Source organism: Diabrotica virgifera, chromosome 6, assembly GCF_917563875.1.
Source record: "Diabrotica virgifera virgifera chromosome 6, PGI_DIABVI_V3a".
Lineage (NCBI taxonomy): Eukaryota > Metazoa > Arthropoda > Insecta > Coleoptera > Chrysomelidae > Diabrotica > Diabrotica virgifera.
Window position 1 is genome coordinate 216681470 of NC_065448.1, and position 17956 is coordinate 216699425.

At 34.4% G+C, this 17956-nt stretch overlaps 1 protein-coding gene across 2 annotated transcripts in view; it reads left to right on the plus strand.

Moving 5' to 3' along the window:
* Positions 1 to 3398: 3398 nt before the first annotated feature.
* The window catches only part of LOC126887237 (uncharacterized), a 200570-nt gene continuing 186012 nt past the window's right edge, over positions 3399 to 17956 (plus strand). For both annotated transcript variants that reach the window (XM_050654645.1, XM_050654646.1), the window contains exon 1: positions 3399 to 3559. The gene's annotated coding sequence lies outside the window, so the exon portion shown is untranslated. The remainder of the gene's footprint in view (positions 3560 to 17956) is intronic.

Sequence of the window (17956 nt, forward strand, 5' to 3'; positions counted from 1 at the left end):
AATGTTCCAGTTTTGGTGATGAAGACACCAATTTAGGCGATCAATCTTGTACTGCCTCGATAACTCGGGAACCCATAACTGTCAACTGCTGTATACTTCTTGGCACGAACTCTTCTTATCGTTTCAACTGAAACAGTTGCACCTGTAGCTTTTAAAAGCTGCCTTTGGAGCTGCAGGTGGCAGGTGAGAAATGGTTGGGTGTCTTCCAGCTGATTAGACAATTAAACGATCGTGGCGAGCCGTTATTACTTTTCGGCAACTTTCCCTTGCTTTATTTTTGAGCTTTCCTAATTCCTGTTACCTCCCAAGAAGCAATTGGACGTAATATTACGACGTCTTAACGTTGGATTAAATGCCCCAACGTTAATACGCGACGTTGCGACGACGGTCAGAAAACCGCTATTTGCACCTAAGTGGGGAATAAAAATAAGGGTTGCCTCGACGTCCCCCTCTCGACTTTTCAGCTCGAGATATTTTATCGTCAAATTACGTTAGTTTTTAGGACTTTGGTCTTGTAAAGTACAGTGGAACCTCGATAAGTCGGCCCCCGATAACCCGGAAGTCCGGCTAACCCGGACCGATTTTCATCAGACAAACATTTCAACAATAAAAATGTATGTATTATGTTAAAACATTTTATCTGTAGCCGCTTCTGGAATGTCTTAAAAATATCGAGTTTCATTGATAAAACTTGGCTTCGACCATAATATAATATTTGAGAGATAATGGGTATTTGTGTAATTTGAAATATACGGTAAAAATGACTCATGGCACACGGCGGCAGCGGCGGCAGAGCGACGTTCATTATCCATTATCGGGCTATCGCAAACAACAGGCACCTTCTATTCCTTTATTTATTTTCAACTGTCTTTTAAAAAATTATTTTTAGAACAATGGTCTTTTAAACTTTAAACAATGAAAGAGCCACTGTTCTTAAATAACATAACATCGCTCCGATGGCAGACGAAATTGACACAACCGAAACTGACTGAGTTTTTTTACCTAGAAATGAACAATACTCTATCAATACTGTCTATACTACAACTATAATAGGTAAGTTAGATGTGTACTGTGCATATATGTATATTTCATGTTGTTTTAATTATAACGGACTTTATCTATAAGTATACCGTATTTTATTAATTTTTACAATGCTCTCCGGCTAACCCGGATTTTCGATAACCCGGATCGGCCGCGGTCCCGATTAATCCGAGTTATCGAGGTTCCACTGTAATAGTATAAAATTCTCTACCACAGAAGTACGGCCGACACACTTCATTTTTACCAAATAGGTTAATAATCTTGGAGGATATTAAATCATCAGAAACTAAGATGCATGACGGCCTGTTGATACTTATTTAAGTAGGTTCCTACTCTATTCAGAATATAGCATAAGTGACTTGTATAATTATTTTATTAATCATCTGCCTCATTGCTTAATGCGGTCGATAATTTACAAACGCAAGAAAGTGTACTGTTAAACTAGGTATAAAAATTGCTAAAAACTGAAAGCGCCTCAGAAATTTACAGGTTAAATCGAACAAAATGGTAAAAATAGAAATAACCATCGTAATTAAAAAAACATATTATTATGTCTAGACCCATACAAAATTATCCTTGATTTATATATAAACAAAATTCGTTAATTAAAATCAAATATTCATTAAAATCTAGCAAAAAAATTGCCAAACATTATGTTTCAAAAAATGGCTGAACCATGGCGATCTTTCATTAATGGCGGATTTGACTCGCGACCTAAATTGCACTACATTTTAACTGATTTGGACAAGGACACCCCCTGCCGACTTTTAGTATAACCTATTTTTACCTTGCACACCTCGAATTTACCTATTGGTATACCTAATACGTCCTAAAGTAAGCGCAAACAACCTGGTCTTGACGACAGACTCCCGACGACCGGTCGTCGTCGTGAACACGTCTTAATCTGGTGAAAATTTACTTTACGACGTTGGATAGTCGTCGACGTTTTTTAGTAAATTACAGGTATCTTATAAAAAAAACTTTGACGTCAGGTTAACGTATACAACTTTACTTAAATGCTACGTTGTTATTACCTACGTTGTATTGTCGTTCGTACCTTCCCGCACGTACACGCAGCAATCTACCATATACCTACTGAGAAAATACCCGACGTCTCCTGAACGTTGGGTTCGATACTAATAAATACTCTGTAATCCCCGACGTTGAGCAGTCGTTAAATGTCTTCCAGTAAATTACATTGTAGTATAGAGGTTATACCCGACGTCAGCTTAATGTTAAACCTTAACCTAATAATTAACGTTGGTATTCTCAACGTTGGATTGTCGTTGTCGTCTTCCCGAAAAATACGTCTACCATACTCGATAAAACACCAACGTCCTCTGAACGTTGGCATCTATCCTAAAAAATACGTTGTAATTCCCGACGTTGAGTAGTCGTTGATGTATGCCACTTAATTGCACTTATACTACAGATAGGTTAAGACCGACGTCAGCTTAACGTCAAACCTTATCCTAATAATTGACGTCGTTATTCCCGATGTCGGTTGGTTATCAGATATATTACTTATTAGCAGCAACGTTGGTCCATAGGAAAAACAGACGTTGTCCTTGGTTAAGGCTTATTGTGAACCAATTTTGTCCTTAAATTTAACGTTCAATTAGGACAAAATTGGTTGCAGGTCGTAAAATTTCTACTTGGGCTAGCAAAAGTTTTGGACAGAACGGACATAATCAAGTTTTGTCCCTCTGAGAACATTACTTGCTCCACAAGACCAATACTCTTTCCCCGTTGTAAGCCCTATAACCCTACATAAGGCATATTTTCGTTTTTGGACGCAAAAGTAAGTTTATTTATTTTCGTTTAATTTGCAACTTAAGCAAATAACCTATACCCTACCGAGTTGTACTATCTGATTTTCTTATAGATTCGTTTATTTTCAATAAAAACCTTTATTCTTCGCAACAATAACAAGTTTTTTCAAAAGAAATAAATATTGCTTTGAAATACATGGTGATCCCATATAAGTTTGGTTGTCTGTATATTATTTTTTTTATTATAATTTTGTAACATTTGGTGCAGTATTTTATATCATGCGACTTTTTTATACAATTTTGTTGCTATTTTTAAAATATTTAACATATTTCCTACATTGCGTGTACCTTGCAGAAAAAAATGCAATATTTCACCTCGAGAAATAACGAAGTCAATTACAAAAACATTGATACTTTAAATTCTGCTACTATTAACCCTGAACTTGGCCCAGTTTCGAAATTTTACCCTTCTACCGCTACCCCAATTCCATCCCTTCCGTTGACCTAGGTAGTCTTCCTCACCCCGCCAACACATTTCCAACAGGGTTACAAAACTAGGCTAAACTCTCTCTCGACGTGGATAGGCGAGCGACGTCGTGACGTCATCAAGCGTCGCGTGCTGGATAATAACGACGTGAAAAAAAGACGATCGCCGTACGCGATGCAGTGTTTCGCACGGACCGCGTAAAGCTAGGTGTGCTTTTAAAAAACAATCGATCATCTGGTATTTTTGAGTATTGTTAGAGGTAACTTCGTTTTGAATTTTTTTCCATGGTCTTTCTCGAGTTAGTTTTCGTTCTGTGATTTTTTCAGGTAAAAATTTAAATAAGTTAATGCTTTTGAAAAGTATTTAATAATAAATCTAGTGACTATTTTAATTTTGAGTTTAAAATTTATTCGAGTGTTAAAAGTTTTTTTTGATTATATAATTTAAAGTTAATATTTTATGTGTCTAAAAACATATTCTAAATATTTGCCAAAAATTGAAGCATCCAATTTAATCTTTTCAACAAAACAAAGTTTGTAAATTGTAGAGCAACTGTATATTTCTTTATATTTATAAATGAATACCTACTAGAATACTCTTCGTTTAAATAACTGAAAGGTAATGAATGTTTTGAAATAATTATTTATTCTTTGTCGTTCGTTTGGAGTTGGCTTACCTGTTGCAAGTGAAAGAAGGTATCACTAACCTTTGTTTTGAACTTTCGTCCAACTTAGCGTATTTCGTGTGTGTATTCGTTTCTTTCAAAAATCCTTTTTGAATTTTGATCAAAATATTTCTTTTCAAATTGCATTAATCTTTGAAAAATGGATTTTCTAAATCTTTTCATAATCTAAATTGTGCGCTTTTCTACTACATTTTCGTTTTTTTTATCATGACTCTTGCTCATATCACATGAAAATCATGGTTTTTATTCATTTATTCATTATATCTGGAATCCTGTACCAGCTTTTACAGCCCTATAGAATGGGTACAATATATTTTTGAATTCACTTGGTAGTATACATAAGCTTATTGCCCATTTGACTTGGTCTTGATCTATCAATTCTTTTGTCACACGCCAATTTGTCCTCAGATACATTAGTTATGTTCCAGTGTGGTGATTTGTGTCTAGTGATCAAATTAGTTTAGGAATCAACTGCTCCCTGAAGTTTTTCGGCGACTTTCATCCTTCTTAATGTATTCTTCTTGTTAATTTTCTTATGGAACCTATCTGTTACGGATGTTGGACACTAACTTGGCTATTCTGACTTTGCTGACTGTTGCTAAATTTATGAGGATATCAAAAACCCAAAATAATGATGAAAGCCTGACAATTAAAGGTACAACTTTAGAACAAGTAGAAAACTACAACTATCTTGGCAAAATAATTAATCACACAAACGATTACTCCAAAGAAATCAAAGTTCGAATAGAGAAAGCAAGAACAAACTTCATTAAAATGAGAAAGGTACTTTGTGCAAGAGAACTGAAATTAGACTTGAGAGTTAGGCTGGCAAGGTGTTATATTTTCTCGACGCTGCTTTACGGGATAGAAGCATGGACACTTAACGCATCGACTACTAAAAAGTTGGAAGCATTTGAACTGTGGGTGTATAGAAGAATCCTTAAGATATCATGGACCGAGCATATAACAAACAACGAAGTCATAAGAAGAGTCAACAAAAGACTGGAAATATTGGAAACCATCAAGACACGAAAGCTGCAGTACCTGGGGCATGTTATGCGTAATGAGAGATACAACATACTTCAGTTGATTATACAGGGGAAAATCCAGGGCAAGAGAAGTGTAGGAAGGAGACGAATCTCGTGGTTGCGTAACTTGAGGGAATGGTACGGATGCACATCAACCGAATATCAGAGCAGCAGCATCTAAGATCAGAATAGCCATGATGATTGCCAACCTCCGTCGCGGAGATGACACGTGAAGAAGAAGACTGTTGCTCTAAAAGGTTAGGTAGTGGTTTAACTTAAACCATTTTCATAGGTTATGACGCCAGGATATTCTTCTTCTTCTTTCGTTGTTCATTAGGCCTTATATGGCCCAGTTATTCCAGCTTGCGATGTTTTATAGTAGTATATTCACCTGATTCCTTTTATACTTATCTGAAGTTCCTTGGAGAGAACTTTAGGTAGCCGTGACATTCCTGCAGTCTGGTCCATCTCCTCGTAATGCCTTCTCCACGATTATCTGCTGTCTTACTGTGCTGGAGGTTTATCAGTAGGACTCTGATTGGAGTCAAGATATCTAATGATCTTAAATGATGCCTTTCCAAAACTGTAACATGCTTCAAAATGGGTAGTTTTCATGCTTTGTAAGATATATCGTCGATTGAAAAGACTTTGATTTGTGCAGACCCCCTAATCTCCCGAATTTTTAATGCACCCTTTTTTCTGCACCCTCCCTGATCTTCCGAATTTTTAATAACCAATCTTACGATCTAAGGTCTACGTTTTGTTTCCATAGATAGGTCTATAATATTGCTTTTACAATCTCTTTCTTGAGGTCGCAGATTAGAACCCATAAAGCACCTAGGTATATTCTTGGACTATTCATCACCATATCCACAGTTCACTTATTGGTGTACTTGTTAGTACAGTTCACTCACTGGTCCCTACGCTAAACGTTGTTTCATTTCTCTCTCTCTCTCTCTCTCTCTCTCTCTCTCTCTCTCTCTCTTGTCGTTTCCCTATTACTGAGGATCGTGATTTCTTCCAATATTACTCATAATGTTTCTCCATTGGTCTATATTGGTCTCTATCTTCAGCTGCTCTAAGAGCTTCGCAGAACGAGTTTCCAGCTGAATGCTTTATTTGGTCAGACCATCTAGTTGGTGATCGTTCTCTTGATCTTCTCCCCGGAACGTTTCCAGAAACAATTAATCTCTCCAAACTGTCGTCACCTCTGCGAACCACGTGACCAAAGAATTGCAGAATTCGTTGCAGACATATTGTGGACAGCCTTTTTTAATATTGAGTTGGTTTAGAATGGAAAGGTTTGTCCTATGAGCTGTCCAAGGTATGCGCAGCGCAGCATTCTTCTCCAGCGCCACATCTCAAAGGCATCAATTTTTTGGCGCTCGCATGCGCGAATAGTCCAAGTCTCTGCTCCGTATAGAAATATTGAGAATACAAGGGCATTCACCAGTCTCATCTTGATATTTTGAGAGATAGATCTGTCTTTCCAAACTTTAGTTAGGCAACTCATCGCATTTTTTGCCATACCAATACGACCATTTAATCTAAACGAATTCTGACTTCAGCTGAAAGCATCAACCACTGAATGATCCAGTTTTGTTGACGATGAAGTCTGCTTGAGCTTGAACTAGTTGAGTATCAAGTTGGTGTCTGTGTCTAAATACATATTCTAAATATTTTCCAAAGGTTGAAGCGTTGATTTAATCTTTTCAACAAAACAAAGTTTGAAAACTGTAGAGAAACTGTATATTTCTTTATTTATGAATGAATACTAGAATACCTTTTGTTTAAATGACACAAAGCTAATGAATGCTTTGAAATAATTTATTCTTTGTTATTCGTTTGGATTTGGCTTACCTGTTGCAAGTGAAAGAAAGTATCACTAACCTTTGTTTTGAACTTTCGTTCAACTTAGCCTATTTCGTGTTTGCATTTCTTTTTGGAATTTTGATTAAAGTATTTCTTTTCAAATGGCATTCATCCAGTGTTTGAAAAATTGATTTTCCAAATTATTTTATAATGATCTAAATTGTGCGCTTTTCTAATATATTTCCAGTTTTTCTCATTACTCTTGTTCATATCATAAACTAAAATCATAATTTACATTCATTTATTCATTATATCCGTTACAGGATTCTGGAATCAGGTACAAGCTTTTATTATAGGTCAGGATCCAAAATAAGAAAAAAAAGTTGATTAATAGCAAACTGAAAATTTGTTAACCCGGGAGTAGTCGCGCTCACTTCTGTAACGTCGATAGGGCATTTTAATGAATGGAACACGAAGAACATGTCAAATGACAGAAATCATGTTGGTTAGTAATAGCAGTCTGATTTTTGCATGAGAATTTAATGAAAGGGTAACAAATCAATTGGAAGTTCTGTCGGACAAAATACATCTGATGTTTTCGTAGTCTGACGCTTCAAATTTTTAAACTCTTCCACAATTAAAACTTCCCCTATTCCAGTGTTACAATATATCAAAGTTTGTCCGACTAGACACACTTAAGCTATTAAAAAAATACTTTTTTGGTACGCGGGATCCAGACCTAATAGCGTTATAGAAAGGATAGGATACCATATACAGTGATGACCGCGCTATTGACTGGCAAAATAGCACAAAAGATGGAAAACGTCACTGTCACAGTGACAGTTTTAGTTGACAATACTCCTCTGATACATCTAAAGGTGGGAACAATCAATACAGTCAAACCCGCTTATTGGAGTACCGCTTATAGGAATATCCCGGTTTATGGAATAAAAATTCGAGGTCCCGAAACCTTTCCATTTACTCATTAATAAATTTATCCGTTTATTGGAATATGATTTAGTAAGATAGTACCGCTTTATAGAATATTCTTCATGTCAACGAATTAATTTTTACCTACAATTTCCCAAAAATTTAAATTATGTCTGGTATTATGGATTGTCGACAAAGGCCTCGAAGGCATAATATAGTGCTGTTTAAATTTTTAGGGTTTGTCAAGTAATACATTTTATTACTTTATTACTTTGTTATGAGTACGAATTCAATCGTTCGCCGACACAGGTCATAAAATAATTTCATTTGTCTGCAAATTTCTTTACATATTGCCACCCATTAGCCTGTTATAAAAACATTTTTAGAAACAAGCTTATCGGCTATCCTAACCGCTCGTAGGTAAGAAGTTCTCTGGAGGGTCAATCCAATGGAAATTTTTCTAATTTTATAATTTAGAGCAACAATTGATTAGTAGTTTATGTAACAAAAAAAAAACAAGTACAATTACCTATTATTTTTCAAGACAAAATAAGTAACTCTTTTATATGTATTTTAATACGAAAATATTTACACATCTAATATATTGTATACATTTCATATTATTCCTGTATGCATCCACATTATAATGCAATTTGGTTTTTAATAAATAAGTACCTAATAGTTACACTACTGTATTATTGACATAAAAAGACCTAAAACCATATACATATTATACATGTTAAACATAGTATGTACTACCATTACGTATATTCGGTACATTTATTTCGGCTAGCCACCAACGATCGGTTATTAGAATATCCCGGTTATAAGAATATTTTTGCTTGGCACGAAGGCTATTCCAATAAGCGGGTTCGACTGTATAATGTAAATCTTTAGGTTAATATCGCTAAATTTTCCAGCTCGACTACTAGTTTCATTTCTTTTTATCTCACAACTTAATACGTTTTCCATCTTTTGTGCTATTTTGCCGGTTATTAGAATACGTTTTCCATCTTTTGTGCTATTTTGCCGGTTATTAGCACGCTCATCACTGTATATTTTTGAACTCACCATAAGCTTATTACCCATTTGACATGGTCTTGATCTATTAATTATTTTGCCACACGCAAGTTTTTTCCAGAACTATTAGTTATGGTCCAGTGTGGTGATATTTTTTGTCTAGTGGTATCAAATTAGTTTAGGAATCAAGTGCTCCTTGAAGTTTTTCGTTGTCGTTCATCCTTCTGAGTGTATTCTTCCGCTTCATGTTCTTATGGTGCCTATCTGTTACGGATGTTGAACACTAACATGGGTATTCTGGCTTTGCTGACTGCTACCCTAAAAAGTTCGGTAGTGAAAAAGTTAGTGAAAGGATTTTCGTAGGTTATCAAGACAGGATATTTATCTTCTTCCTGGACCTCTTTTTACATGTACGTTACCTTGAATTATAGTCCAAGGTAGGTCGTATCGTTGTTCATTACGCATTATATGGCCAAGCCTTACTATGGTCATTATTATATTATTATATTTTCTATGCTGATGTATGGAGTTGACTTGTGGCCTCTTGGGTACACTCTTTGGATGGGTCTTTCGACTACTAATCTCAGGACGGCAATAATCAGAAAAAGAGCTATCATCCACAATAAAACAGCCAAAATCGAATACCCCGGTCACATTATGATTAACAGCGAACGATATGGATTGCTGCCATTAATTTTGCAGGGAAATGCAGAAGGAAATCTGGGATCGGGAAGGAGAAAAATTTTCTGGCTGAAAAATGTACGTATGTGGTTCAACACTTCTTCTTCTTCTTCCTTTTTGTATGTAGGCTTTAAAGACTGTTTCTTTGTCAATATTAGCCTCCTAAATTGTTTAAGTTATCGCACCATCTGTTTATTGGTCTGCCAATACTTCTTCGTCCATTTAGTGACTTATCTCGTGCTATTCGTACTATCCTATCCTCTGCCATTCTACTAATGTGTTCGTTCCACTCCTGTTTCCGTTTTGTCACCCATCCATTTATGTCTTCTATATAGCATGATCTTCTTATGTTTTCGCTTCTCTCCCTATCCAACAGAATTTTCCCTGATATTCGTCGGAGTATTTTCATCTCTGTTGTTTCTAGTAGTCGTCTCGTTTTAGATGTGTCAGGTCTTGTCTCCGCCGTGTATGTTAATATAGGTCTAATTGCTGCTTTATAGATTCTTGCTTTTGTGTCTTGTCTTAGGTGTTTGTTCTTCCAGATTGTGCCATTAAGAGATCCCGCCGCTTTACTTGCTTCTAAGCTTTGTTGTCGTACTTCCGCTTCAACATCTCCGTAACTGGTTATATCTATTCCCAGATATCTAAACCTTGCTTCCTGCTTTTTTATTTTCCCATCAATTTCGATTTTACATCGTAGTGGATATTTAGATGTTGTCATACATTTGGTTTTTTCTGCTGATATTATCATATTATATTTCTTGGCTGTTGTATTGAAGATGTGTGTTAATTGTTAATCTTTGGAGATCGACTTCTGTCTCGGCGATTATTGCGGCGTCGTCTGCATAACATAATATTTGGATTTCTTTGTTCCCCATTCTGTAACCATGACCTTTACGTACTGCTTCTATCATTTGCCTGTATTCGATTATGAAATTAGATGTTTTCGATGGTTTGTATAATATTGATTGGTATGTTACTTCTATACAGTAAATGTAGGACGTCTTCAACTTGGATGCGATCAAAAGCCTTTGTCAGGTCTATAAAACATAGATATGCTGGTTTATTGTACTCAATGGCCTTTTCTGTGATTTGTCTCAGTACAAATACGGCGTCTACGCAGGATCTTCCGGATCTGAATCCTTGTTGTTCATCTAATAAAGTTGTTAGTTTATTGATTTTGTTTGTTAGGACTTTTGTGGTTAGCTTAAGTGCGGTGTTCAGTAGATTTATACCTCTATAATTGTTGGGGTCTTCTTTGTCTCCTTTCTTGAACATTGGTATCATTATGCTGTTTCTCCATGCGTCTGGTATCTTGCAGTGCAATATTAGTTTTTATATAAGTTTTGTCATCTCTAGGGTTATACTTTCTCCTCCGTATTTTAGAAGCTCGTTGGTTCAACACAAGAACCATAAATCTTTTCAGATCAGCAGTGTGCCATGATGGTAACCAACACCCGAAACGGATAGGCACAACAAGAAGAAGAATTGTGAAAATATGTTTTTAATTTTTCTTTTAATTTCTATTCACTTGGTGTCAAACAATTGGGCAATTTCTTTGTACAAATCTATTTTTTAAATTCTATTTTTACACACAATGAGAAGTCTTAGTTCCCAAAATCTAAGACTTCTATCTTTGGAATTAACATTCTGTTAACAACCTACAATCCGTGCTTTCTACAAATTGCAAAGCAAGCGGACGATAAATGAAGTAGACAAAAAAGAAATCTACAATATGCATTCACCTCCCGTCAATTTAATGTAAAATTCCATCGAATGTTGCCATTCAACATAGTTGCCACCCTTTGGGTATCACAAATTTCGTATTCAGAATAGAAAGGCGACAATAATAAACACAAACCTTTCCTGGTTTCCGGAAAAAACAAAACTCCAAGAGACGCAAAATATGACAGTTTTTAAAAAATTTGCGAAAAGCTGAAGTTTTGTTTTGTTCGACACGAGGTTGTGTTTGATCCGTTTAGTGGAAAACCGCCATTAGATAGAGTCAGATTACTCACGGTAATATCTTGTACTAAATAAGAAGAGTTTTTCATAAATAATTACCCATTAAACCATGAGAATTAAATTGGGTACTGTAATACTTAACTGTAAAAACAGATAATATCTTATGAGCTTTTCCACTTTTTAGCTAGCTAGCGTGATCTGATTCGAAACACGGCATAGTTAACGTATTTCTAGAACAAAGACGTTTTAATAATAAAATTAGAGGCTATGGCCATGGTCATGGTCACACTATAATATGTATTAGACCTCAAAAAACCGATTGGAATAAAAAGTTTAACTATTATAATAAGAAAAAAAGATGTTTGTCGAATATAGAAACGACCCTGCGAAAACTGCAGTATGTTCTTAAGCAGGTACATTTAGAAACATACCTATGGGATCACTGCATTGTCAGTGTTGAGTGTTGATAAATGGATTAAAAACATGAATATTCAAAAAAGGAAATGTAGAATAAAATTCAAATGGAGTGTGGAATATTGGAACACATTTTATGTGATAGAATAATAGACTGGTTAAAAACAATAAATTACGAGTACAAGACTAAATTTTATAACAATTATTGCTCCTATATAATATACTAGATCTATACTGATATTGCTTCTTCTTCTATTGCCTAGTCCACTTTTAGTAGTTGGTTTTTAACATGGCAATTCGTATTAGTGCAGTCACTGAAGCGTAAAATAGGTTTTTACCTCCGAAATTTTTTACTATGAACCGATTTACATGAGATTTTGGAATTAGGCTTATCTTACCCTTAACTTCAAAAGTGATATTGACCCGAACTCCGTTTTTTATTTTCAAGGGGCGAAAACAACCCCTTAATGGAAAAATTATTGACATTGAGTCATTTTATCGCCAGAAAACGCGTTTAATAATAAAGAGTGACATTGTGGAGTGTTTTCTAACACAATAACCTCATATTAAACTCATTTTCATCCCCTTTAAAACCGTACAACCCTTGAAAACAACGCCTAATAGGCTATTGATTATATTCAAAATAAGATAGCTAAAAGGAACTACAACGTTAACGGGGTTTTATTATTTCATATGGTCAATGGACATCTATATATGAAAAAACCGCGGAGTGCTACCATTTAAAGGGGTGCGTTTTTGAGAAGGGTGAATTAGTCCCTGGGCACAGGTTACATTAGGGTGAGTTCTATGAACTTTTGGTACAAACACGTCTACATAAATTTCCTATCTACATATCACTTTTTAAAGTCAATGATACTTTTTTTTTACAAAAATATATTCAAAAGAAAAAGCACAAAGAAACCCAAAAGAAAGAAATTTTGTTTTTTGTCCCATAACTTTTGTCCACGAGGATATAGGTATAGACATTGCTTTAGAGAAAAAAAAAACCTACATATTTCTTCTTTAAAATGTTGTTTAGTACAGGTCATTAGGATTTATAGTTTTTGAAATATGATTTTTCAAAGTTCGCCACTCACAGCAATTTTGGGCAATTTTCCTTGTTATTTCGCAAATATTGTTCTGTAACTTTTTTCTACGTAACTTTAGGTATATGCAATGGTAATAGGAACAGAAATGAATTACCTTTAAAATGGTCTACTGTATAACGTTGTACGACTTTTTCTTTTCGAAAGAGATTATGGTTTTTCAAGGTTTTATACTTTTAACGATTTTTTGTAATATAATATAAAAATAAAATAATATTATTATATAATATATTATATATTATATAATATTATATTATATATAGTATATATAATATAATATTATATTATATATTATATAATACCTAATATAAAAAATATTATTTTTTACATTTTTTACGATTATTTTTGAAATTTCTCATTATAACTTTTTTTCTTCTACATTTAGGTATATATTATATTTTATAATAAAAAATCTTATTTTGTTTACTTTAAAATGGTGTATTACAAAAAATTCTAGAATTATTTTTGAATAAGATATTATTTTTGTATCTTGTAACGATGTTTGATTTTAGGATTATTTTTTAAATTTCTCATTATAATTTTTTTTCTTGTAAGTGAATATACCATATAGTGCTCAATAAAGAGGGCTTATTTTCTTTTACTAATGAAGTAAAAACCTCACATGTAGGTAGGTGGTATATAATTTATTAAAAAATTTTTTCTAAAAATGATCCAAGATGGATAAAATCACAAACGTTTTCGGACCAATCAGTCCATCATCAGGTGGTAGAAACTTCAGATCCAAAGTAGTTGGAACTAGCTACATATTTAGGTCAAAAGACCTTAATGTAATAATAATTATGCCATTTAGGCTACAAAAATGTCGACAATAAGTCGATGTCACAAGAAATTAAATTGCAACGGTATTACAAAGTGGTCTTCATCTTGGCCTCAAACTGACAGACCCTTTTATATTTTATTTTATTTTCTTATTTTATATTTATTTTATTTTCTTTTCTTTAAAATGGCGTATCATCTATATTTAAATAGTGGAAACCGAGTGATTCTTTGATATTTTTTTACCTGTATTATTTAAAATTATTTCTTTTACAAAAATTACATAAACATTAGTCTTAGAAAACATCACTTTAGTTAAAATTATTTAAACGTTGACATTTAAAAAATTTTCAAAACCAAATTCCATCTCTTCGTTAGCATTAGCTTCAATATCTTCCTCTGACACCCCAGTTATCTAAGAGTTCCCACAATTAGTACCCATGCACATACACCCTTTGCAGAATATTGAACAACTAATTCCTATCTTCCTACAACCGCAGTTTTTTGTACATCCTTTTAGTCTAAGAGCTAGTGAACCCTCCGACTAACGGTCGTCCTGTAAGGCTAGAAATTTGTCTAGTGATAATTCATAGCACACCAAGGCTAAAAACCATGACCTGGCAGGCCTCAGCGGTGCACGTGTATCTACCAGGTGAATCGAAAAGTGCAAATTTAGGGGGTAAAATAAACTTTCTCCTGTAAGGTTTAAATTTAAGTATGTGTTTGAGTAAGTCATTTAAAAGAAATGTGTACAATGACAGGCGATTTTGAAGAGCATAAGTCCTTGCCAGGCGAGGGGAAAAATTAGGGATTTTTCCTAAAATTATTCTTTTTGCATCGAAAAATTTTTTTTAGGTTTTTTGAATCATTCCAAACAGAAAAGGTCGTTAGTGATTTTTCTCTTAAGTTAATAGTTTTTGTTATATAAGCGATTGAAAATTTTGAAAATTGCGAAATCGGCCATTTTTAACCCTAAGTCCAGTGGCGGCTCGTGATTTTTACAATAGGGGAGGCTATACCTAACTGTAAAATATCTAGACAAATTTGCACTAGCAAAAAAATGCGCCAAAAAATGTAATATAAGGCCCCATCTCTTGACCATTTTTTATTTACATTTCATAATATCATCCTAATTCATAATTTCATGATATCATCATTTTAAAAATAGTTAATCTAATAGTAAAAGTTTAATACCAAAGTTTGTGTCGTTTATTTGTTAACAATTCCATCTATTTGTAAATAGATACCTATGCATATCAAAATAAATACAGATTTGAAGTTTTGCAGTCCATACATAATGAAGCTTCAAATTTTTTAAGATACTCAACTGAATTTTTTTAATTCTAAACGCGGCCTACTGCGAATTCAAAAACACGATAAATTACCGATATTTTGCTTTGAGTTAGAGATATCGGAAAAAGTTATTTGAGCAAGTTGTTCCAAATATTATTATAACCCCACATACCAAATTTCATAACAAAATTCGCACTTTTAGATTTTTCATTATTTTTAGTCAGGACCCTAAAATTCGTTGTCCCGAGACGCACCCAACCACCCAACGGAGCTGAGAAGCTACACTGCCTCCCTTGGTATATCTCCGGGCAGCGTGTGATGGCGCCGTAGTAGAGACCGACCGAATGCGACTTTTTTGGCCGAAGCCGAAGCCGATGCCGAAGTTCGGCCTGAAGGATACCTTCGGCCGAAGCCGAAGCCAAAGCCGAAGGTGACTAAATATTTGCATTTATAGTAGGGATAGTCGATGGTCGATGTTTTGCCATTAATATTTAGGTAGTCAAAACACCAGTAATCTTGAGTTTTAACAAATACAATAAAATTATTATAGTTTCTCAGAATTTTACTACTTACGTGAGAAATATTCAAATGAAGATCTTTGTGACATCTTGGCCTATTGTTAAAATTTATATCCTACCTACTACCTGAAAGTTTGTAAAACGTTTTGGTTTATTAGGGTATAAAATAGGGTGTAAATATTATTCAAAGTATCAAAGGCTCGCCGAAGCATATTGTTTAGAGATTATTTATATAGTATAGTATACTCGGAGCATTTTATTATTCCACCTTCGGCGAAACCTTCGGCTTCGTTTTGGCCGAAGCCGAATTTTGGCCGAAGGTTTAAATATTGGCCGAAGGTGGCCGAAGCCGATGCCGAAGCCGATTAATCGGTCGGTCTCTACGCCGTAGATGCCACTGTTAGGAGACCGGGTCTCCTTAAACGCCTGCTGCGCTGCACGGAGCATTAGCAACGGAGAAAGCTGGGCTTCTCGGCTCCGTTCGTGCATCTCGGGATAACCCAGGGGCTGCCTACAATAATATGTAATAAAACTGAGACGCGATCATGCGTTCTAATGCTAATGCTCCGTACGTATGGATAATTAGTGATAATATGGAGTTTACACGTTGTATAATAGTGAGAGTAATTGTTGTTTTCGCGATTCATGATAAACAAAACAGTATAGAGTGTGTAAAAAATTGATGGGGAGGCTGAGCCTCCCTTGCCTCCTCTGACGAGCCGCCACTGCCTAAGTCGGACATTTATCTAAAAATTTCAATATTAGCAAGGTACGTAGATATTCCTTAAACATTGATTGATGAAATCCCGAAGAGTTTTTGCAATAAAATATCGAAAACCCCTTTGTTTTTTTAATTGCTAATCAAGCGGGCGCTACACTCTTGTATAAGTGAGGACGTTTGAGTTTGCATAAATTCATTATCTCGAGAATGGACAAATTTCAAGAGAAATCCTCAGACAGGTCGATTTTTATTTTTGAATTAGGACTTTTTGGTATATATATAATATTAGTGACGTCATCCATCTGGGCGTGATGACGTAATCGATGCTTTTTTTAAATAAGAGTAGGGGTTGTGTGATAGCTCATTTGAAAGGTTATTTAATTCTCTATTCAGTAATATAAACATTAACATAATTATTTATACAGTTTGTACAAAAAAAATTTTTCTTCTATTTGTCAAATTTAATCAAAGTTAATTTAATAAAAAAAATTTTTTGTACACCCTGTATAAATAATTATGTTAATGTTTATATTAGTGAATAGAGAATTAAATAACCTTTCAAATGAGCTATCACACAACCCCTACTCTCATTTAAAAAAATCATCGATTACGTCATCACGCTCAGATGGATGACGTCACTAGTATTATATATATGCCAAAAAGTCCTAATTTAAAAATAAAAATCGACCTGTCTGAGGATTGCTCTTGAAATTTGCCCATTCTCGAGATAATGAATTTATGCCAACTCAAACGTCCTCACTTATACTACAGTGTCGCGTCCGCTTGATTAGCAATTAAAAAACAAAGGGGTTTCCGATATTGTATTGCAAAAAACTCTTTGGGATTTCATCAATCAATGTTTAAGAATATCTACCTACCTTGGCAACTTTGAAATTTTTAGATAAATGTCCGATTTAGGGTTAAAAATGGTCGATTTCGCAATTTTCAAAATTTTCAATCGCTTATATAACAAAAACTATTAACTTAAGAGAAAAATCACTAAAGACCTTTTCTGTTTGGAATGATTCAAAAAACTTAAAAAAATTTGTTCGATGCAAAAAAAATAAATTTAGGAAAAACCCCTAATCTTTCCCCTCGCCTGGCAAGGTCTTATGCTCTTCAGAATCGCCTGTCATTGTACACATTTCTTTTAAATGACTTACTCAAACACATACTTAAATTTAAACCTTACAGGAGAAAGTTTATTTTACCCCCTAAATTTGCACTTTCCGATTCACCTGGTAGATACACGTGCACCGCTGAGGCCTGCCAGGTCATGGTTTATAGCCTTGGTGTGCTATGAATTATCACCAGAAAAATTTCTAGCCTTACAGGACGACCGTTAGTCGAAGGGTTCACTAGCTCTTAGACTATTTGGTACATTTACTGCTATTTTTTCAAGCAAAGCTTGTGGTGCAGGAGCTTTGACAGTAAATATTGGAATTAATCCATACTTTGAAGTTTACCCGGCCGAGTCAAGTGGATCCAAAGTATTAGGTACCTATAAAAAATAAGATTCAATCATAACACACAATCACATAAAAAAGTTGTAATGAGAAATTTAAAAAATAATCCTAAAATCAAAAATCGATGCAAGTACTTATTACATTTTGAAAAACCATATCTTATTCAAAAATAATCCTAGAATTATTTATAATACACCATTTTAAAGTAAGCAGAATAAGCTTTCTTTTTTATTATAATAT